Below are 22,999 nucleotides of genomic sequence, written 5' to 3'. Positions count from 1 at the left end.
ACGGTATTCCTTCCATTGTAAAAGGCATTGGTAATCAAGAGAATGGTGCAGGATGTTCTAAAACCAACCCGGCTATCGGTGCATCTATGCATTCGACTCCTGGGGAAGATGATAGCCTCTTATGAGGCACTGCAGTCTGGAAGGTTTCACGCAAGCCCCTTCCAGCTGGATCTGTTGGAGAAATGGTCCGGATCGCATCTTCACATGCACCAGAGGATCTGTCTGATGCCAAATGCCAGGATCTTTCTTCTGTGGTGGCTTCAGACTTCTCACCTGACCGAGGTCCGAAGGTTCGGAATTCAAAATTGGATTCTGCTAACCACAGACGCAAGCCTCAGAGGTTGGGGAGCAGTCACCCAAGGGGAACAGTTCCAAGAAAAATGGTCATGTCAGGAAACCATCCTTCCAATCTACATTCTGGTACTAAGGGCCATATACAACGCCCTTCTAAAGGCATCAAATCTTCTTCAAGATCACGCCATTCCGGTTCAGTCGGACAATATGGCGGCGGTATCACACATAAACCGACAGGGAGGAACGAAGAGCAGAGCAGCAATGTCAGAGGTTGTCAGAGGTGACAAGGATTCTCCTCTGGGCGGAAAGACACGCTGTGGCGTTGTCGGCAATCTTCATCCTGGGAGTAGACAACTGGGAAGCAGACTTCCTCAGCAGACATGACCTCCACCCAGGGGAGTGGGGCCTTCACCCGGAGGTGTTCAGGTGCTTAGCACGTCAGTGGGGAATGCCACAAATCAACATGACGGCCTCTCGTCTCAACAAGAAGCTCAAGCGGTATTGTTCCAGGTCGTGAGACCCATAAGCAGTGGCGGTGGACGCTCTGGTGACTCCATGGGTCTACCAGATGGTGTACGTGTTTCCACCACTTCCATTGATCTCAAAAATTCTCAAAAGATTAAAATGGGAAAAGATTCAAGCAATTGTCATTGCTTCGGACTGACCAAGAAGGGTCTGGTACGCGGATCTACTGGAGATGCTCCTAGAGGACCCGTGGCCTCTACCTCTTCGCAAGGACCTTCAACAACAGGGGCCGTTCGTCTATCATCAAGTGTTACCACGGCTACGTTTGACGGCATGGAGGTTGAGCGTCAAATTCTTGCCCAGAAAGGGATCCCGGATAGGGTTATTCCAACCCTGATCCAAGCCGGAAAAGGGGTAACATCTAAACTTTACCACAAAAGCCCCTATTTGATTTTTCATGAAGATAGAGCTGAACTCAGAACTCGTCAGCAATTTCTTCCAAAGGTGGTGTCTGTGTTTCATATCAACTAACCTATTGTGGTTCCAGTGGTTACCGACACCTCTGCTACTTCAAAGTCCTTGGATGTTGTGAGGGCTTTGAAGATCTATGTGAAGCGGACAGCTTGTCGCAGAAAATCTGACTCGCTGTTTGTTCTCTATGATCCCAAGAAAATTGGGTGTCCTTCTTCAAGCAGACAATTGCACGCTGGATCAGGCTTACTATCCAGCATGATTATTGCATGGCAGGTTTGCCATGTCCAAAATCTGTACAGGCCCACTCTATTAGGTCGGTGGGTTCTTTCTGGGCCGTTGCCCAGGGTGTCTCGGCTTTACAGCTCTGCCGAGCAGCTACTTGATCAGGTTCGAACACGTTTGCCAAGCTCTACAAGTTCGATACTTTGGCCTCTGAGGACCTTCATTTTGGTCAATCAGTTCTGCAGGAACCTCAGCACTCTCCAACCCGGTTTGGGAGATTTGGTACATCCCCATGGTACTAATGTGAACCCCAGTATCCTCTAGGACGTAAGAGAAAATAGGATTTTAATTACCTACCGGTAAATCTTTTCTCGTAGTCCGTAGAGGATACTGGGCGCCCACCCAGTGCTTCGTTTCTTCCTACACTGTTACTTGGTTAAGTATTGTTGGTTCAGCTGTTGCTGTTCCTGTTTCAAGTTTGGTTAGCATGGCTTTCCTCTTGTTGTGTGTGCTGATTCGGAATCTCACCACTACCCTTATCTATCCTTCTCTCGAAGTATGTCTGTCTACTCGGGGACAGTTTCCTAGACTGAGTCTGGTAGGCGGGGCATAGAGGGAGGAGCCAGCCCACACTATCAAATTCTTAAAGTGCCCATGGCTCCTAGTGGACCTGTCTATACCCCATGGTACTAATGTGGACTCCAGTATCCTCTACGGACTACGGGAAAAGGATTTACCGGCAGGTAATTAAAATCCTATTTTTTCAGTTGCAGCTGCGGTTGATCTGCGCTGTCTTGCTTGCATTTAAAATGCACGCATAAACCTGATAATGATATAATAATGGTAGATGAGTACCTTAGTGATGTCGCTAGTTTGTAGCAACTTGATAAATATCCTAATTCTCATACTGGTATAGATAACAGAATAGCTGCCTTCTAGGTACTGCATGCAGGGACGAGCTTTCTAGGCAAGCTCTTGTTGGGATGAATGCAGCAGGTGATGAGCCAGGGATGTATCTGTCCTTTGCAGAGGCCAGGGAAAATCTTTAGTGTGACTGCTTGAGGCACTGTCAAATGATTGCATTGATGCTATGTTCAGTGACTGTATTCGTGCTGTAATTATGCACCAGTGGAACCCATACTCTAGTTTCATTGTCGACCCTCAGCTGTAAAATATACCCCTTACTTGCTCTCTTGGCCACAATATGCTAAGAAGTAATATTTCACGTGTGACTGCAGAAGAAACAGTCCAGTTTAATCCATTACTATTTATGTCTTTGTTTTTTAAGAGATTAAGTTGACCAAGTGGTGAAATGCGTGGGAAGTTCTGGGCAGCGTTATATGGATCATTATCTGTTTGAGGAAATAGTATGTTGGTTCAGGGGGTTGGAGCGTTTACCTGGGCACCCAGGCTTGCTGGGGAGACACAGCCACGCCTTCAAAGATGGCACAGCCATGCCCCCATCAGTCCACAGCGGCACATTTTATTCAAATAGAACTGCTTGCAACTTGTCCACACCCCCTCCCGTATTGGGCCTGGCTTTAGCTCTCTGCGGCCCCGGGTAACAAAAGAAGATGAACCATGACCAGTTACATCTGCTGCTATATGCCGAATTAAGGTACATATTTAACAGATGGTGAAAATATTTTCCCTATACTTATCAGGGCTGATTCTGTGTAGGAAAAAAAGCCATAAAAAAGTTAACTTTCGATCCAGCGCAAATACAGTTATTTAGCCCACAAATGGTGGACAGCTTTTTAGAGTTGAGGTTGGACACGTCCCCTATAAAATCAAAGTCTCTCTGCATATGTTACATCTGCCCCACCTTACTGGAAAGCACTCTGCGCTAATTAAATCTACCGCTTTGAAAAAGCCCCAGTAACGAGCGAAACGCGTTAGTGGAAAAAGGGACACTTGGTGACAGTACCATTCATTGTGGATATCCCTGTTTAGTCACTGTGCAACTCCAAACGCCAGCGGATCTCCATCAGCGGCTTTTGGGACTGCAGCGGCAATTACATGCAGGAGGTCGGAGACGTCCGGAGACTCCTAGTCGCACCTGACCGGTAACACAGTGCACGTCCAGTTGGATCCGTCACATGAACTAAGACAAAGGGTGAGCGTACACTTATACAAACAGCCTGTTCGGGCATTCTGGAGTTGTCTTGCTATTTGCACAATTAATCAGCTGAGACTTTGTAACAATTACCAAGTGGTGAATATTGTATCAATTACTCGGTCTCTCTGCATTTGATGAGTGAATGGTTTGAGGACAGTCTCAGTTCATTCAATTAACAAGGACATTTGTTCTACACACCGTGGACATTGTATATATTCAGATTTAGCACAAGATCTGATTCACCTCCATTTAGATCCATATTTATATATAAAAAGCCAGCAATAGAAATAGGAACAAATAACTTTATTTATGAATATATGATAATCTATGTATGTATACAATTTTTTATTGATTCATTTTATATTTTGGTGAATGCATTTATAATATATATTATCTAAAGATCCATGTGATCACATTATTGAATAAAATATTATATATACATGTAATTTCACTTTATTCTAAAGTCTGGTAGATGTAATTAGCGCAGAGTGCTTTCCAGTAATGTGCAGTTGGTTTTTCTATTGAAATAGGAGACCCTATTAGTTTATGCTCACACAAGCATGATTGTCACTCAGCAGCTGAATATATTTATTTACTCCTTATTAAGGTTTTTTTAATATTAACAAATAAGCAATTTAACAATAGCGCCGTGAGACATTTTTTGTAAAACATCTGCCCACCTGCAGTGCAGCATGATTTTACCAAGGTGCAAAGTTGGCTGCTTTTTGGAGGGGGCTTTAGCCCCAGCCGGGATTGGTGCCTCCAAGATTTGGTATATCTCTCTTAATTACTTATTTAGCGTTTTTTTTAAAGCTGTAAAAATTACTTTGACCAAGCAGTATAATTATAATATGTTATGTAAGTAAATCTGAACAGTGTTTTTTTATTTTTTATTATATGCCTATATTTTTTGCAGGGTTTTATTTATGGATTTGGGAATTATTTTGATGCGCTATAGGAGAGCCCCCCAATCTGAGGCACCTCACACCTCACTGTGTGTACAGAACCCCACGCAGGCGGCACCAGAGGCTTTTCTACTCCAAATCACCTGGCTGCCGTATAAAAAAATATATTACCTTACATAATGCTTGCCTTGGCATAATACAGCGTATTCATCATCTTTATGGTCACTGGCGGCGCAATAGAGACAGTAAAACACTGCTGCCTCGTGGGGAGGGAATATTTGCACATTAAGGAGATAAGAGCATTAAAGAGAATACATTATAGGCCTATTTCTATTTTATGTTCTGTAAATCTCCAGTGAAAGGAAAAGGTGTTTGAAAGGTCATTAGACATCCCTGCTTCTGATTGGTGTGGAACTACTAATGCCAGCATGCATGACATGGCTAGGAAAGTATTCTGGAAATACAAAAAAAGGTATTTGCACTATTTTTCAATAGATTTTTATGTTTTCATATTAGTATTTTTTTTGTGCTAAGTGAGTCCTGATTAAAAAAGCACGCACTGTGAGCTTTTTCCTCTTGGCTGGATAAAGGACAGTGGTGCAAGTATGCGGGTACGCTCGGGTACGGAGTACCCTTAAGAATTTGGCAGTGGGTGCGCAGTACCACCTGCCACACACTTTGCCATTGCCACAATTATAATGTGCCACAAAGCAGCAAGACCATGATGCTTGGCAGCATGACGGCTCCTCCCACTTTGTTAAGGTTTACTGGGAGTGCGACAGTGGCTGTATTATCCTGTTATTATGAAGGCATTACTATATATTGTTATTAAACTGGGGGCATTACTATATATTTCTATTATACTGGAGGCATTACTATATATTTTTAGCCTTGCCTCCAGAATCCCCCCCAAAAAAGGGTCTGTGTCATGTTGCCATGCCGATAGTGTTATGTAGCCACTCCCACTAGCAGCATGTGACCACACCCCATCACAACACATGACCACGACCATTTTTCCATCACTCAGTACCCATAAGAAAATATTTCTACTTTCACCACTGATAAAGGACCTCATGGGAGGGGGCAGGATGACAGTGCGGAGGGACTGGGTGGGGAGGGGGCGGTCTGGCAGTGGGAAGGAACAGGGTGGGGAGGGGGGGGTTGCAGCAGGGAGTGACATGGAGATGCAAGAAGGCTGCAGCGAGTCATGGTTTGGGGAAGGGGCATATAACAGCAGGGAGGGTTGGGGCATGGTGGGGAGGGAACGGGAACAGCATATAATAATTATATCTTTTTTCTACAATAGGACTCATAGGGGTCTATTCATGAAGCAGTGAAAAGTGTGGAGAAGTGAGCCAGTGGAGATGTTGCCCATGGCAACCAATTAGCTGATCCGTAAAATTGTATAGTAGTATGCAAATGATAAATGTTACTTCAATGCTGATTGGTTGCCATGTGCAACTTCTCCACTGGCTCACTTCTCCAACACTTTTCACTGCTTCATGAATAGACCCCATGGTGCTTTACAAATCGAATGAACATAGCTTTTGATAAAATACAGAAGCCATGACCATAATACAGAGGTTTAGATTTACATAAAATACAGAATCCATGATTATAATATGAAGGTGAGAGAACCATTTTGGGTCATCGGTTCCAAGGCTCATTTATCCTACCCATGAAATCTAGGTGAGGCAGCCATTTTAGGCGCACTACATAGGATTACACTGGGCAGAATAGGCAATGCCTGGAATTGAGGACATAATGGGTGAGGTAAACGGATAACCATACTTGGCGAGATACTTGCAAAATGATCAGAACCATGCATTGTTCTTTCTACACAATAAGGTACCAGATGAGGCGGCCATGTTGGGTGCACTACATTGGTTACGTGGGCCTGATTTAGGTCCGGTTGCAAATCTGTAAGAGACGCAATGTACCGATGTTTAGTACATTGTACATGCACAGAGCCTGTACTGCGCATGTACAGTATGGGACCTGCGTTGTCGCTCACAAAGTAGCTGCAGATGTCAGGTGAGAGACAGCCTGCAGCCAATGGCGGCGGGGAGTGGGCTGCGATGGTTTCACAAAATGGAGGTGCGTCATCTGCATTTTCTGGGAGTGCCAAGGCTAGGGTCTCCGTCTTCTGACTGAGATTTCCTGGACTGAAGACGGAGCTGTGGCAGCCGGTCTGTGTAACCTCATTGGTCACTCAGCCAGCCGACAGTGTTGCAGAATGATCCTGCGACACTGCATCCTCGGACGCAGCACTGGATCACGCATGCATGTAGGAGGCGTCTACTTATACCACGCGCCTCCTGGTGCATTACCATACCCATGCGCTTCCAAAGAAGCAGCCGCTATGCTTAATAGAACCGCACATGTATAAGGCCCCATGTGCAATAAGCAATACATGGAAATAAGACATACAGTATAAGAATAAAATTATATATTTATATTATTTTATTTCATACAGGAATACAGATACAGACCTCAGATCTGTACCTGATTCCACATTGGTTCCTAACTCAGTGTTTTTATGTATTACATGGGGATAGAGTGTTGCCATGCATTCAGACTGGTACAGGTGCAAGCATCCCAAACCTGTGAGGCCTTAGAGGTTTTCCTAATTAACAGATCATTAACTCATCAACTCTATTCACCAGAGAGCCGGGCTTGTCTGTGCAATGGTTGGGATGCTTGGCTGGCCAGGAGCAAAAGGGAGGGCAAGTCTGGGTCTCACAGCTTCCTGCTCCTAGGTCTAGCTCATACCTCCCAACATGGCCCTCTCCAGTAGGGACACAATGTTCTGCTCCTGGACTTCCCTCTTAATTGATGATTGCCATCTCCGGTGCTAAAACATCTTTCTTTTCCATTAACCTGTTCAACACAGGTGCTGGCAATCATAGATTAAGAGAAAAACCCAGAAGCAGAGCATTGTGTCCCTCCTGGAGTGTGTCATGTTGGGTGGTATTATTATTTATTATTATTACCAGTTACTTATATAGCGCACACATATTCCGCAGCGCTTTACAGAGAATATGTGCCCATTAACATCAGTCCCTGCCCCAGTGGAGCTTACAATCTATATTCCCTATCACCTGTACACGCACACACATTCACACTCGGGTTAATTTTGTTGGGATCCAATTAACCTACCAGTATATTTTTGGGATTGTGGGAGGAAACCAGAGTACCCGGAGGAAACCCACGCAAGTATGGGGAGAATATACAAACTCCACACAGTTAGGGCCACGGTGGGAATTGAACCCAAGACCTTAGTGCTGTGAGGCAGTAATGCTAACCATTACATCATCTGTACTGCCGTATGCTAGCCTTCAGCAGCTCAAACACCAATAACCTCCAGTTTGCCTCCATATTGTGCCTTGAACGTTGTTGTATTGTGAACTTTGTGAATAACCACAATTAAGAGGACAGGATCCCACACGTTAACTGCTTTGCACAAAACTACAACATTGTTGCAACACAGGAAGAAAACATCAATTGTCCTTGCTGAGTTTCGTAAGGGCCCCCATACATCTGCGACGGCTTTCTCCGGTCTGATCCACCGATCAAAAACGATGATCAGCAATCTGTCAGGGAATCTGGGAAATTCTGCATGTTAAAATTCCCCGATTTGCCAATCCCAACCAATTTTTTGGTTGGGATTGGCAAATCAGGGACATTCAACATGTTGCATTGGGTTGGGTAGCATATGCCGGCGGTCAGAATACTGAGCGCGGCATAGTTTGAATCCCGACAGGGGAAGGTAAGTATACTTACCTTCCCCCAATGGCCCCTAGCCCTAACCCTCGCTCCCCGCACCCTAAACCTAACACCCCCTCCTCTGGAACGCCTAACCGTAAACCTCCCCGGTGGCGCCTGACCCTAATCCCTCTTCCCACAGCCTAAACCTACCCCTCCCCCTGCAGCCTAACCCTAACCCCCCTCTCCACAGCCTAAACCTACCCTTCCATGCCCCACCCTAACCCTCCCCCCACAGGCTAAACCTAGACTTCCCCCCACCCCCTGACTTACCTCTCCTGGCGGCTGGAGAATGAGTGTCTGGTATACTGGCGGTCGGGATTTACGGCGCTGGCCTTGTGACCCTATTCGGGGTACCCGAAGGTGTTGGGGGATCAAGGAATTGCCTCATTTAATTGAAGATGTATGGGTGCCAGATGTCCAGCGCACATATAGATAAGCTAGAAACAACTTTAATATATAATTATTGTATTTCAAAAGGTAGCTAAGAAGTTGCTAATCATTGGCAAATCATCTTATTATAAACTACTGTCCCCAGTGCTGTCCCTCTTATATCTCTTACCTTCCCTATTTCTTCAGCTCTCCTAAACCCTTTTCTCCTCCTCTCTTTCCCCCGCTTTTACTCCATCTCTCTCTCCCGTCTTTTCTGTTTATTTCTCTTATCAGCACTTGAATTTATTATATAGAAGATTGCTCTTAGCGTTACGTTGCTCTTTTCCTTTTATTAGTTGCAGCAGAGAAAAGACAGCATATACCTGACATTCAGAATGACTGATGAGTAATAGCGAATGCAGAAAAGTGAACAAATAAATACGCCAACAGTCAAATACCAGGTAGTCTAAAAAACACACAAATAGAATAGCTGCCAGGGTAAGGAAAGAGTCTGGATCTGCCGGGAGTATTTATTTTTCTGTAAAATCCATTAGAAAACCGTATAAGAGAAATAGAATGAGAATGTGGGAAAAAGAAGGAGAGGAAAAGAAAAGAGGAAGAAAAGGGGGAGAAGGAAATAAACAATGACCATATTCTTTTCATACTTACAATTATACTTTTCAGGACACCCTCACATTTTCTCCTCTTCGTTTTTTTTTTTTTAATGTATGCAAACTGCATCCCAAGGTGCCTTTTTTCTTTCTTCTATACTGTTAGATATTTTTGGTTGTGAATAATGTTAAGATGTTGTCATTGGTTGATTTTCAGGAGTGCCTGTGTTGTCAGCATGAGGTGGCGTGTGATGAGTAAATATGAGAAATTACACACAGAGCCAGCCCTAACCAATATGATGCCCTAGGCAAGACTTTGGCTGGTGACCCCTAGCACCGCCGCTAGTTCCACCTCTGACCCTGCACCCCTTTCCCAGCACCATCAAGAGGTGAGTTCTTGCTGGAAAGAGGCATGGCCACACAATAGTACCCCCAATTCAAATTACGCCACACAGTACTGCAACTTTATTCACATTTTATCATGCGATAGTGTCCCTTATTCACGTTACATCACACAGTAGTACCACTTTACCTTATATACTTAAATCCTCATAGTAGTGCCCCTTCTTCACATTACATCATACTGAATTGCCCCCTTATTCACATTACACCACGCTATGGGGGTAATTCCAAGTTGATCACAGCAGGAATTTTGTTAGCAGTTGGGCAAAACCATGTGTACTGCAGGGGAGGCAGATATAACATGTGCAGAGAGAGTTAGATTTGGGTGTGGTTTGTTCAATCTGCAATCTAATTTGCAGTGTAAAAATAAAGCAGCTAGTATTTACCCTGCACAGAAACAAAATAACCCACCCAAATCTAACTCTTTCTGCACATGTTATATTTGCCTCCCCTGCAGTGCACATGGTTTTGCCCAACTGCTAACAAAATTCCTGCTGCGATCAACTTGGAATTACCCCCTATATTGCTCAATATTCACATTAGACCACACAGTAGTGCCCTTTCTATATGTTACACCACACAGTAGAGCACCTTATACACATAATGCCACACATTAGTAATGCCTTTATACACATAATACCACACAGTAATGCCCCTCACACATGACACGCATTATTAATGTCCTTATAAAACATAATGCGCCTTACACATTATGCCAACCTTTATTAATGCCCGTATACAACTATACACATACTGCACACAGTGGAAAAACTATTCGATGGTGAGTGAGTTGCGATTGGATTTGCAGCTGTCCGCTAACTGAGGGACTTTTTGCAAGGCGTACACATGCAAATGCACACTTGCATGGGGCGAATGTACACTCCCCCATGGGTGGCGACTATGGCCCTCATTCCGAGTTGTTCACTCGTTCTTTTCCTTCGCATCGGTGCGATTTTCCACTAACTGCGCATGCGCAATGTTCGCACTGCGGCTGCGCCAAGTAAATTTGCTAAGAAGTTTGGTATTTCACTCACGGCATTACGAGATTTTTTCTTCGTTCTGGTGATCACAATGTGATTGAAAGGAAGTGGGTGTTTCTGGGCGGAAACTGGCCGTTTTATGGGAGTGTGTGAAAAAACGCTGCCGTTTCTGGGAAAAATGCGGGAGTGGCTGGAGAAACGGGGGAGCGTCTGGGCGAACGCTGGGTTTGTTTGTGACGTCAAACCAGGAACGACAAGCACTGAACTGATCAAACTAGCAGAGTAAGTCTCAAGCTACTCAGAAACTGCAAAGAAAAATCTTTTCGCAATATTGCGAATACTTTGTTCGCAATTCTGCGGCTTAGCGTGTGCAATGCTGCGAAAAGCGGCTAGCGAGCGAACAACTCGGAATGAGGGCCTATCTGATCACAGGACAGCAAAATTTGCAGCACAGCGATCAGGTCTGAATTACCCCCAATGTCCCTTACACATTATGCCAACCTTTACTAATGCCCTTATACACATAATGCGCCTTACACATATGCTGCACATTATTAATGCCCTTATACACATAATAGCACACATAATAACACACATATGCCGCACATTATTAATGCATTTATACATATGACACACATAATGCCCGTTACACATATACCAAACACTACTGCGCAATCAACCCACCTGCACACAGCACTCACATGGCCGCTAACACTGTGACCTCTGCCTCTGTTTGGATACAGATGGGTCCTCATACATCTTGCCTCAATACGCTGTGCATCAGGAGCAGTAATGGATCTTGCAACGGGCAAGCAGGATTTTTGCCCGGGGCACCGCCTTCCGGAGGGCGCTGCCGCCATGGCAAGATCCGCTACTGGTGCCGCCCGGTACTGTGTAGATGTGGTGCTGTGCGGTGCGCAATGAAGTCATCACGCACCGCACTGCATTGTGGGAGTGGCACATACACGCTAGAGGTCATAATTGACCTCTAGTTTCTATGCGGTGCTATGGGAAAGACATCTATCGCATAGATCCGAGGAGCGGCGCCCGGCAACCGGAGACGGAGGGCAGCAGCGCTCGGGAAGCAGGAGCGGGGATTGTATTAATTTAGTTTTATTTTTTTGTAAGCGGTGCAACTAGGAGGCACAACTCTACAGGGGGCACAGTACTGGGGGCACAACGCTACAGGGGGCACAATTCTACAGGGGGCAGTACTACTGTGGGCACAGCTACAGGGGGCACAATACTGGGGGCACAACTACTGAGAGCACAGCTACAGGGGGCATAACTGACCATGCCCCTTTCCATGAAGCCACACCCATATTTTTCACCCTGGGCGCCACAAGGTCTAGATCCAGCCCTGAGCAGGAGATGCCTGGCATGAGTGAGCTGGCAGCTCTGCTAATGTCGGGCGCCTTTTCTGACAAAAATGCATCTTATTTGCATTACTATGTGGTTAGGATGCAGAAGCATCTTCTGCTGATTACAATGATATGCTGCATACTCTGTGTGCGACTGTGGGTGTATCTGCATACAAAATGCTACGTTACAGTGATTTCCAGGAATACACTGTAATGTAGCATTTCGTATGCAGTTACAGCTGCAGCCACACACAGAATATAGGCATATCGCATATCATTCTATTCAGCAGAAGCACAGATAGGCATTCACTTATACCCCTTTTCCACTAACGAGCACGGGTCGCAGCCGGGAGCCTGACACGGGAGCTGCCCCCTGCTGCGACCCGTGCTCGGTCCCTTTCCCATTAGCAGTCACAACCCGGCAAATGCCGGGTTGGTGACGCTTCTAGTGACACGGCAGGGGCGGCGCAGGGAGATCACATGATCTCCCAGCGCCGCCTTCCCTATGCACTGTGAACGGGAGCCGTGTCACCTCGACACGGCTCCCGTTCACACTAGACAGCTAGCCGGGTTGAACACGTGTTCAACCCGGCTAGCTACCAGGGTAGGATTCCCGGATCACTTGATCCGGGTTTACCCTTTTCCACTTGCAAAAAACACGGGTAAATGCACGCCCCCGTGCATTTACCCGTGTTTTTTGAGCTAGTGGAAAAGGGGTATTAGTTTCCTTATGCCTAGGGCTGGCTCTGATTGCAGAGTTGTTTGGAGACTGTAGAAGTGTGTTGGGCTGGTATCTGGAAGTTACATCACTGACACTGGTGGAAGGCGGTAAAATAATAAGATTTTACTCACCGGTAAATCTATTTCTCGTAGTCCGTAGTGGATGCTGGGAACTCCGTAAGGACCATGGGGAATAGCGGCTCCGCAGGAGACTGGGCACAACTAAAGAAAGCTTTAGGACTACCTGGTGTGCACTGGCTCCTCCCCCTATGACCCTCTTACAGATCTCACTTAGGATACTGTGCCCGGAAGAGCTGACACAATAAGGAAGGATTTTGAATCCCGGGTAAGACTCATACCAGCCACACCAATCACACCGTACAACTCGTGATACTATACCCAGTGAACAGTATGAAATATAACTGAGCCTCTCAACAGATGGCTCAACAATAACCCTTTATTTACGCAATAACTATATACAAGTATTGCAGACAATCCGCACTTGGGATGGGCGCCCAGCATCCACTACGGACTACGAGAAATAGATTTACCGGTGAGTAAAATCTTATTTTCTCTGATGTCCTAGTGGATGCTGGGAACTCCGTGAGGACCATGGGGATTATACCAAAGCTCCCAAATGGGCGGGAGAGTGCGGATGACTCTGCAGCACAGAATGAGCAAACTCAAGGTCCTCCTCAGCCAGGGTATCAAACTTGTAAAAGTGTTTGAAACCGACCAAGTAACAGCTCGGCCAAGATGTAAAGCCGAGACCCCTCGGGCAGCCGCCCAAGAAGAACCCACTTTCCTCGTGGAATGGGCTTTTACAGATTTAGGGTGCGGCCTTCCAGCCGCAGAATGTGCAAGTTGAATCGTGCTACAGATCCAGCGAGCAAATAGTCTGCTTAGAAGCAGGAGCACCCAGCTTGTTGGGTGCACACAGGATAAATAGCGAGTCAGTTTTCCTGACTCCAGCCGTCCTGGAAACATATATTTTCAGGGCCCTGACTACGTCCAGTAACTTGGAGTCCCCCCCAAGTCCCAAGTAGCCGCAGGCACCACAATAGGTTGGTTCACATGAAAAGCTGATACCACCTTAGGAAGGAATTGGGAACGAGTCCTCAATTCCGCCCTATCCATATGAAAAATCAGATAAGGACTTTTGCATGACAAAGCCGCCAATTCTGATACACGCCTGGCCGACGCCAAGGCCAACAGCATGACCACTTTCCACGTGAGGCATTATAGCACTTACGGATTTAAGTGGCTCAACCCAATGCGACTTCAGGAAATCCAACACCACGTTGAGATCCCACGGTGCCACTGGAGGCACAAACGGGGGCTGAATATGCAGCACTCCCTTAACAAAAGTCTGAACTTCAGGCAGTGAAGCCAGTTCTTTTTGGAAGAAAATGTACAGAGCCGAAATCTGGACCTTAATGGAACCCAATTTTAGGCCCATAGTCACTCCTGACTGTAGGAAGTGCAGAAATCGACCCAGTTGAAATTCCTCCTTTGGGGCCTTCCTGGCCTCAGACCAAGCAACATATTTTCGCCATATGCGGTGATAATATTTTGCGATCACATCTTTCCTAGCCTTAATCAGCGTAGGAATGACTTCCACCGGAATGCCTTTTTCCTTTAGGAACCGGTGTTCAACCGCCATGCTGTCAAACACAGCCGCGGTAAGTCTTGGAACAGGCAGGGCCCCTGCTGCAGCAGGTCCTGTCTGAGCGGCAGAGGCAATGGGTCCTCTGAGAGCATTTCTTGAAGTTCTGGGTACCAAGCTCTTCTTGGCCAATCTTGAACCACGAGTATAGTTCTTACTCCTCTCCTTCATATTATCTTCAGTACCTTGGGTGTGAGAGGCAGAGGAGGGAACACATACACCATATACCGTCCACAGCTATCGCCTGAGGGTCCCTTGACCTGGCGCAAAATCTTTTTAGCTTTTTGTTGAGGCGGGACGCCATCATGTCCACCTGTGGCTTTCCCAATGGTGTACACTCATTTGGAAGACTTCAGGATGAAGTCCCCACTCTCCCGGGTGGAGGTCGTGCCTGCTGAGACAGTCTGCTTCCCAGTTGACCACTCCGGGAATAAACACTGCTGACAGTGCTAACACATGATTTTCCGCCCATCGGAAAATCCTTGTGGCTTCTGCCATCGCCATCCTGCTTCTTGTGCCGCCCTGTAGGTTTACATGGGCGACCGCCGTGATGTTGTCTGACTGGATCAGTACCGACTGGTGTTGAAGCAGGGGTCTAGCCTGACTTAGGGCATTGTGAATGGCCCTTAGTTCCAGAATATTTTTGTGTATGGAAGTCTCCTGACTCGACCATAGTCCTTGGAAGTTTCTTCCCTGTGTGACTGCCCCCCAGCCTCGAAGGCTGGCATCCGTTGTCACCAGGACCCAGTCCTGTATGCCGAATCTGCGGCCCTCCAGAAGATGAGCACTCTGCAGCCACCACAACAGCGACATCCTGGCCCTTGGAGACAGAGTTATCAGCCGACGCATCTGAAGATGCGACCCGGACCACTTGTCCAACAGATCCCACGGGAAGATCCTTGCATGGAACCTGCCGAATAAGAAGTTACCATCCTTCCCAGGACTCGCGTGCATTGATGCACCGACACCTGTATTTGTTTTAGGAGGTCTCTGACTAGAGATGACAACTCCTTGGCCTTCTCCTCTGGGAGAAACACTTTTTCCTGTTCTGAGTCCAGAACCATACCCAGGAACAGTAGACGCGTCATAGGAACCAGCTGCGACTTTGGAATATTCAGAATCCAGCCGTGCTGTTGTAGCACTACACGAGATAGCGCTACTCCGACCAACAACTGCTCCCTGGACCTCGCCTTTATAAGGAGATCGTCCAAGTATGGGATAATTATAACTCCCTTTTTTCTAAGGAGTATCATCATTTCAGCCATTACCTTGGTAAATACCCTCGGTGCCGGGGACAGACCAATGGCAACGTCTGGAATTGGTAATGACAGTCCTGTACCACAATTTTGAGGTACTCCTGGTGAGGAGGGTAAATGGGGACATGCAGGTAAGCATCCTTGATGTCCAGTGATACCATGTAATCCCCTTCGTCCAGGTTTGCAATAACCGCCCTGAGCGATTCCATTTTGAACTTGAACCTTCGTAACTATATAAGTGTTCAAGGATTTTAATTTTTAGAATGGGTCTCACCGAACCGTCTGGTTTCGGTACCACAAACCTTGTGGAATAGTAACCCCGGCCTTGTTGAAGGAGGGGTACCTTGATTATCACCTGCTGGAAGTACAGCTTGTGAATTGCCGCCAGTACTACCTCCCCTCAAGGGCAGCAGGCAAGGCTGATTTGAGGTAACGGCGAGGGGGAGTCGCCTCGAACTCCAGCTTGTATCCCTGTGATACTACTTGCAGAACCCAGGAATCCACCTGTGAGCGAGCCCACTGGTCGCTGAAGTTTCCGAGACGCGCCCCCACCGCACCTGGCTCCACCCGTGGAGCCCCAGCATCATGCGGTGGACTCAGAGGAAGCGGGGGAAGATTTTTGATCCTGGGAACTGGCTGTCTGGTGCAGCTTTTTCCCTCTTCCCTTGTCTCTGTGCAGAAAGGAAGCGCCTTTGACCCGCTTGCTTTTCTGAAGCCGAAAGGACTGTACCTGATAATACAGTGCTTTCTTAGGCTGTGAGGAAACCTGAGGTAAAAAAATTTCTTTCCCAGCTGTTGCTGTGGATACGAGGTCCCAGAGACCATCCCCAAACAATTCCTCACCCTTATAAGGCAGAATCTTCATGTGCCTTCTAAAGTCAGCATCACCTGTCCACTGCCGGGTCCCTAATACCCTCCTGGCAGAATGGACATTGCATTAATTCTAGATGCCAGCCGGCAAATATCCCTCTGTGCATCCCTCATATATAAGACAACGTCTTTAAATTCTCTATGGTTAGCAAAATAGTATTCCCGTCCTGACCGGGTAATAGACCACGCTGCAGCAGCACTATCCATGATGAGGCAATTGCAGGTCTCAGTTTAGTACCTGAGTGTGTATATACAGACTTCAGGATAGCCTCCTGCTTTTTATCAGCAGGTTCCTTCAAAGTGGCCGTATCCTAAGACGGCAGTGCCACCTTTTTTGACAAACGTGCGAGCGCCTTATCCACCCTAGGGGATGTCTCCCAACGTGACCTATCCTCTGGCGGGAAAGGGTACGCCATTAGTAACTTTTTAGAAATTACCAGTTTCTTATCGGGGGAACCCCACGCTTCTTCACACACTTCATTCACTCATCTGATGGGGGAACAAAACACTGGTTGCTTTTTCTCCCCAAACACAAAACCCTTTTTTAGTGGTACTTGGGTTAATGTCAGAAATGTGTAACACATTATTCATTGCCGAGATCATGCTACGGATGTTCCTAGTGGATTTTGTATATGTCTCAACCTCGTCGACACTGGAGTCAGACTCCGTGTCGACATCTGTGTTTGCCATCTGAGGTAGCGGGCGTTTTGAGCCCCTGCTGACCTTTGAGACGCCTGGCCAGGCGCGGGCTGAGAATCCAGCTGTCCCACAGCTGTTACGTCATCCAGCCTTTTCTGTAAAGAGTTGACACTGTCGGTTAATACCTTCCACCTATCCATCCACTCTGGTGTTGACATCACATTTATCGGCATCTGCTCCGCCTCCACATAACCTTCCTCCTCAAACATGTCGACACAGCCGTACCGACACACCGCACACACACAGGGAATGCTCTGACTGAGGACAGGACCCCACAAAGTCCTTTGGGGAGACAGAGAGAGAGTATGCCAGCACACACCAGAGCGCTATATAATGCAGGGATTAACACTATAACTGAGTGATTTTCCCAATAGCTGCTTGTATACACAATATTGCACCTACATTTAGTGTCCCCCCTCTCTTTTTAACCCTTTGAGCCTGAAAACTACAGTGGAGAGCCTGGGGAGCTGTCTTCCAGCTGCACTGTGAAGAGAAAATGGCGTCAGTGTGCTGAGGGAGATAGCCCCGCCCCTTTTTCGGCAGACTTCTCCCGCTTTTTTATGGAATTCTGGCAGGGGTATTTTTCACATATATAGCCTCTGGGACTATATATTGTGATTTTTTTGCCAGCCAAGGTGTTAATATTGCTGCTCAAGGCACCCCCCCCCCCCTCCCCAGCGCCCTGCACCCATCAGTGACCAGAGTGTGAGGTGTGCATGAGGAGCAACCTTGTTGAAGACCGAAGTCTTCTGCCGCCGATTTTCCGGACCTCTTCTTGCTTCTGGCTCTGTAAGGGGGACAGCGGCGCGGCTCCGGGAACGAACACCAAGGCCAGTTCCATGCGGTCGATCCCTCTGGAGCTAATGGTGTCCAGTAGCCTAAGAAGCCCAAGCTAGCTGCAAGCAGGTAGGTTCGCTTCTCTCCCCATAGTCCCTCGGTGCAGTGAGTCTGTTGCCAGCAGATCTCACTGAAAATAAAAAACCTAAAATTATACTTTCTTTCTAGGAGCTCAGGAGAGCCCCTAGTGTGCATCCAGCTCAGCCGGGCACAAGATTCTAACTGAGGTCTGGAGGAGGGTCATAGGGGGAGGAGCCAGTGCACACCAGGTAGTCCTAAAGCTTTCTTTAGTTGTGCCCAGTCTCCTGCGGAGCCGCTATTCCCCATGGTCCTTACGGAGTTCCCAGCATCCACTAGGACGTCAGAGAAAGATAGATAGGATCCGTAGTGAGTGGGTGAGCTAAAATTACACAATTTACATCATTTAGCCCTGCCCCTTTCAGGAGTACTGATTACTCTTCTGGGGGTGCAGGGGACTACCCGAAAAATTGTGCGTCTTCCGCAACTTCCGTTAGAGTAGGCAAGTATGAGATAGATAGATAGATAGATAGATAGATAGATAGATAGATAGATAGATAGATAGATAGATAGATGGAAAACTAGTAAAAAATGGTATGGTGTTCCCTTTTAAGATTCCTTAGTCACTCTACATTACCTCTCCCGCAAGTTTCAGGCGGTCTCCCACACCCATGGAAGAGAGGCCAGTTCTCCCACATCCCACCTGCTTCCTAGTGAACGCGGGCAGGATGAGGAAGTTTTATGGAGAATTGCACTGCCGTATGGGAGGAGGGGGTGGAGCTTAATGACATGAATTCACATCCCCCTTCCCGAAGTGTTAAGCAGAGTCTCCTTTCCGGCCTTCTCCTGGAGAGGAGACTTAACAGGTAGGCAACTATGAGTTTGCGTTTTCCGAGTACCCTAGCAGGTGCACAGGTGTGCTTATTACTCACTGACACATTTTAAAAGACCCAAAGGTCACTTTCGCCTGTGGATATTTCACTTGTGATTCTGCTAGGAGACCTTGAAAACATGAACTGCTTGGGGTCCTGGGGACCGAGTCTGAGAACCTACGGTCTAGAATCTACTCCTACAGCAATAGGAGTGCACTTTGCATTAGTAATACAGATGTGAGGGCTGAGGACACAGCACGTGGTCACCGCTGTCTAATCCCGGAGACGCTGGCGCACAGAAAAACAAGCTGTCAGGGTGATACAGCGGCGGCTTCAGCCTCTCATTACTTGAAGCGATTTTGCAAACCCAGGACAGTGTTCTGACAGTTCTTTGCTGTCGCGTTTCCAGCTGGCTGAACATTTTATTAAGTGGATTTTCTGTTCTTTTCTCTTACCGTAATACCGCGGCAGTCTGCATGCTTGGATGTAGGTAAGAAGAACGCATCAGCGCAGAGGACTGTAGTAGACAAGTCTTTTACACTTAGCTTAAACTCTGTGAATACGTAAAACCCTGCAATCATGTTTCCTGATCAGTTCTTCAGCCTCCCTATATGACTAGATAACACAGCTCACTGCTTATAACATGTGAGAACCTCACAGGCATCTGCTCGCCTTATATCGGAAAATAACGTGTCTACATACATACATACATCAAAGCCAACTTTTCAGTGATTTTCATATGACTGAAACATGGAATGCAAAGACAGGGATAGTGGCGGGATATGCCGGATCACTTCAGTCCGCCTCTTCCCCACTCTCACTAATTACCACACGCAATGAGTTTTAAAACTCGTGCATATGATAAAACTCATTGATAAATCAGACCCTTAACCAGGCCGCCATAAGGAATTTGGGTCCAGGAAGGAAGGTGACGTTAACACATCATATGGGGGCATGGCCATATTGAATTGTGGGTTTCGGGACCCATTTGTAGATGCTGGGGCCACACCATCTTGGGGGTGTGACAGCACTTTTTTTTTTATCAGGATAAGAGCCCAGGCATAGTTTCCGTGAGTGCACAATTTAAGGATTTGTCAAGATGGCTCAGTACCAAAAAATGAAAGATACTCTATTAAATATATTTTTGGGCGTTCTACACAAAGTGCAGTGGCAGACACCATCTTCTCTTTTACACAAGTATAGTTTTCCACAAGCAGGAAAAAGGAAGTATGTTATCATTGTACGGATGATATAAATAGCGCCATCTAGCTGGTGAAAGCTTTGAAAAATTTAAACTTTTAAAATAACTAACCCGATTTTGTCTTTGAAATGACTGCCCCTTTAAAACATCCACCAGGCTCGCCGGGATCTCATTAATGCCTGCCATTCGTAGGCTATTACATTTATCCCTATAACTCCCAAAGGCAACGCAGGGGGAGGGGAGCAGGGTGGGGTGGGGTTGTGTGTGTGGGGGTTCTGGTTGCCTGGAAACCCCCCTTCTCTTGGCAAGTGGCTCAAATTATAACAACAATAGCAATGGTATATAATAATATGAAGGTAGCTGCCAGGAAGAAGGGACAGAAGCCTTTCCATGAGGTGGGAGGATGTGTGCTTAGAAAGTGCACTTCTGTCTACTACTAGTTCTATTATGTTTGATTATTTATTTAGTATGGTCAGGGCCGGTTCTAGACCTTGTGGCGCCCAGGGCGAATGTTTCCTTTGCCCCCCCCCCCCCCATCAGGTAAAATAGGTGTGTGGCTTCACAGGAATGGGGCCCCTGTAGATTAGCCCCAGTAGGTGTGCCCCTAGTAGTTATGCCTCCAGTAGAGATGCCTTTGTAGTTATGCCCCCTTAGATGTGCCCTCAGTAGAGATGCCCCCCGTAGATTTGCCCCCCAGTAGGGATGCCCCTGTAGTTAAGCCCCCTTATATTGCCCCCAGTAGTGATGACCCCATTAGATGTGCCCTCAGTAGAGATGAGCTCATTAGATGTGCCACCAGTATAGATGCCTCCTGTAGATTTGCCCCCAGTAGAGATGCCCCTGTAGTTATGCCCCCTTGGATGTGCCCCCAGTAGAGATGACCTCGTTAGATGTGCCCCCAGTAGAGATGACCTCGTTAGATGTGCCCCCAGTAGAGATGACCTCGTTAGATGTGCCGCCAGTAGAGATGCCCCCTAGTAGCACCACGTACAAACACACACAAAAAAACCCCAATACTCACCAGCCTCGCTCCTGCTTCCCGACCGCTTCTGCCGCCGCTGCTCCGTCTCTGACAGCCGCCGGCTCCTTTCTATGGGAGAGACGTCATGACGTCTCTCCCATAGCAGCACCGCACAGACACTAGAGGTCAATTATGACCTCTAGTGTCTGTCTGAAAATGGAGGCGGCTACAGCGGGCACCCACACTGCCCACAGCGCTTGCTTCAGCCTGAGTGCGGGATGCAGAGTGCGGGTGGGCGGCGGGCCGCTGCACCCCGGGCACCTGCCCTGCTCGCCTGTGCCTAGATCCGCTCCTGAGTATGGTATGTTTAACCTTTTCCTGACCACTTATCTTATTTATATTGTTTAAATATGTTGGATACAGCCTATACTATAGACAATATATAGTGTTTAATATTTATACTGTATTCCATACAGTATCCAATGTATAAAAAGTACCAATGTGTTACTAGGTTCATCTACCGCTCCCCCAGACTCCCGTACTTGCTCTGCAGAGTGGGAGATTATGGATTGCATTTGGAAACCCCCCTCTAGAAATCCTGCGTTTGCCACTGTGTCCAGCCCCATATAACCCAGTATGCCACTCTACGTAATGTCTACATATTTTGCCATGTCATACATTTATTTTTTAAGGTTAAATATATAGGGAGAGAATGATCAAATCTTGGAGAGAGGTAAAGTACCAACCAATCAGCTCCTTACTGTCGTCTTATAGGCTGTGCTATAAAGCTGATTGATTCGTTCTTTAACTCTCTCCACTTTATCTTCCTCCAAGTTTTGAAACATCTCCCCCAAAGGCACTTAATAATATAGATTCTAATTGGCACTGACATCAGAACAAACAGTTCTGGTTGACAAAGTTTTAGGCACTCCAATGAAACTAGATAAGTGCCCGGCAGAAAAAGGGATTCACCTCTGTAATCGCACAGCCATTCGAGAAGGATGCAGGGCCTAGCTCTGGTTTCCGTCTGGCTCACCGCAGCGTAATATCACTCTCTGTCTCCGGAACCGTCCAGCGTCTGTCAGTCTATAATAAGAGAGCGCAGGCTGCGGGTCGGTGTGGTTCCTAGCCAGTGCATTGTAAGGTATATTTATGATACGTATATATAGGGACACTGTCATCACAATTGTGCAAAATGTACATTTATGTCTAAACATGACCTTTATTAGCATAGGGCTAATTGCTACATTGTGCGTGTAACATGTTACATGTATGTTTTACTGCAGCTGCTTTTCTACCCTTAGCCTTAATGGCCTGCCACCTTTCCCTAAGCTGCAAACTGTAGTCATAAATGATTTAGGGGTATATGCGGGTCATTCCAAGTTAATCGCTCGCTCGCTAGTTTTAGCAGCCATGCAAACGCTATGCCGCCACCCAGGAGTGTATTTTAGCTTAGCAGAATTACAAACGCATGTGCAGCCGAGCTCTGCAAAATAAAGTTTGTGCAGTTTCTGAGTAGTTCTGAACCTCTTCAGCGCTTGCAATCACTTCAGCCTATTCCTGTCCGGATTTGACGTCATACACCCGCCCAGCGAACGCCCAGCCACGCCTACGTTTTTGCAAGCACTCCCTGAAAACGGTAATTTGACACCCAGAAACGCCCCCTTCCTGTCACTCTCCTTGGCGATCGGCTGTGTGAATGGAATCTTCGTTAAATCCATCGCTCAGCAACAATCCGCTTTGATCCCGTATGACGCGCCTGCGCATTGCGGTGTATATGCATGCGCAGATTTCCAGAGTTTTGACCTGATCGCAGCGCTGCAAAAAATAGCTAACGTGCGATCAGGTCTGAATGACCCCCATAGTGTACACAATACAGCGTTTTATACATTTCATTTGCACCTTCACTACCAACTGAAGCAGACTGTA

The 22,999-nt window shown here is 46.9% G+C and overlaps 1 protein-coding gene across 2 annotated transcripts in view; it reads left to right on the top strand.

Annotated features, from left to right (window-relative positions):
* The window catches only part of KLHDC8B (kelch domain containing 8B), a 339,381-nt gene that overhangs the window by 5,695 nt on the left and 310,687 nt on the right, over window positions 1-22,999 (top strand). The window lies entirely within an intron of this gene.

The sequence above is a fragment of the Pseudophryne corroboree genome, chromosome 9 (assembly GCF_028390025.1).
Source record: "Pseudophryne corroboree isolate aPseCor3 chromosome 9, aPseCor3.hap2, whole genome shotgun sequence".
NCBI classification, from domain to species: Eukaryota; Metazoa; Chordata; class Amphibia; order Anura; family Myobatrachidae; genus Pseudophryne; species Pseudophryne corroboree.
The sequence above is the reverse complement of the archived record's forward strand: the minus strand, read 5'-3'. Positions and strand labels throughout refer to the sequence as shown.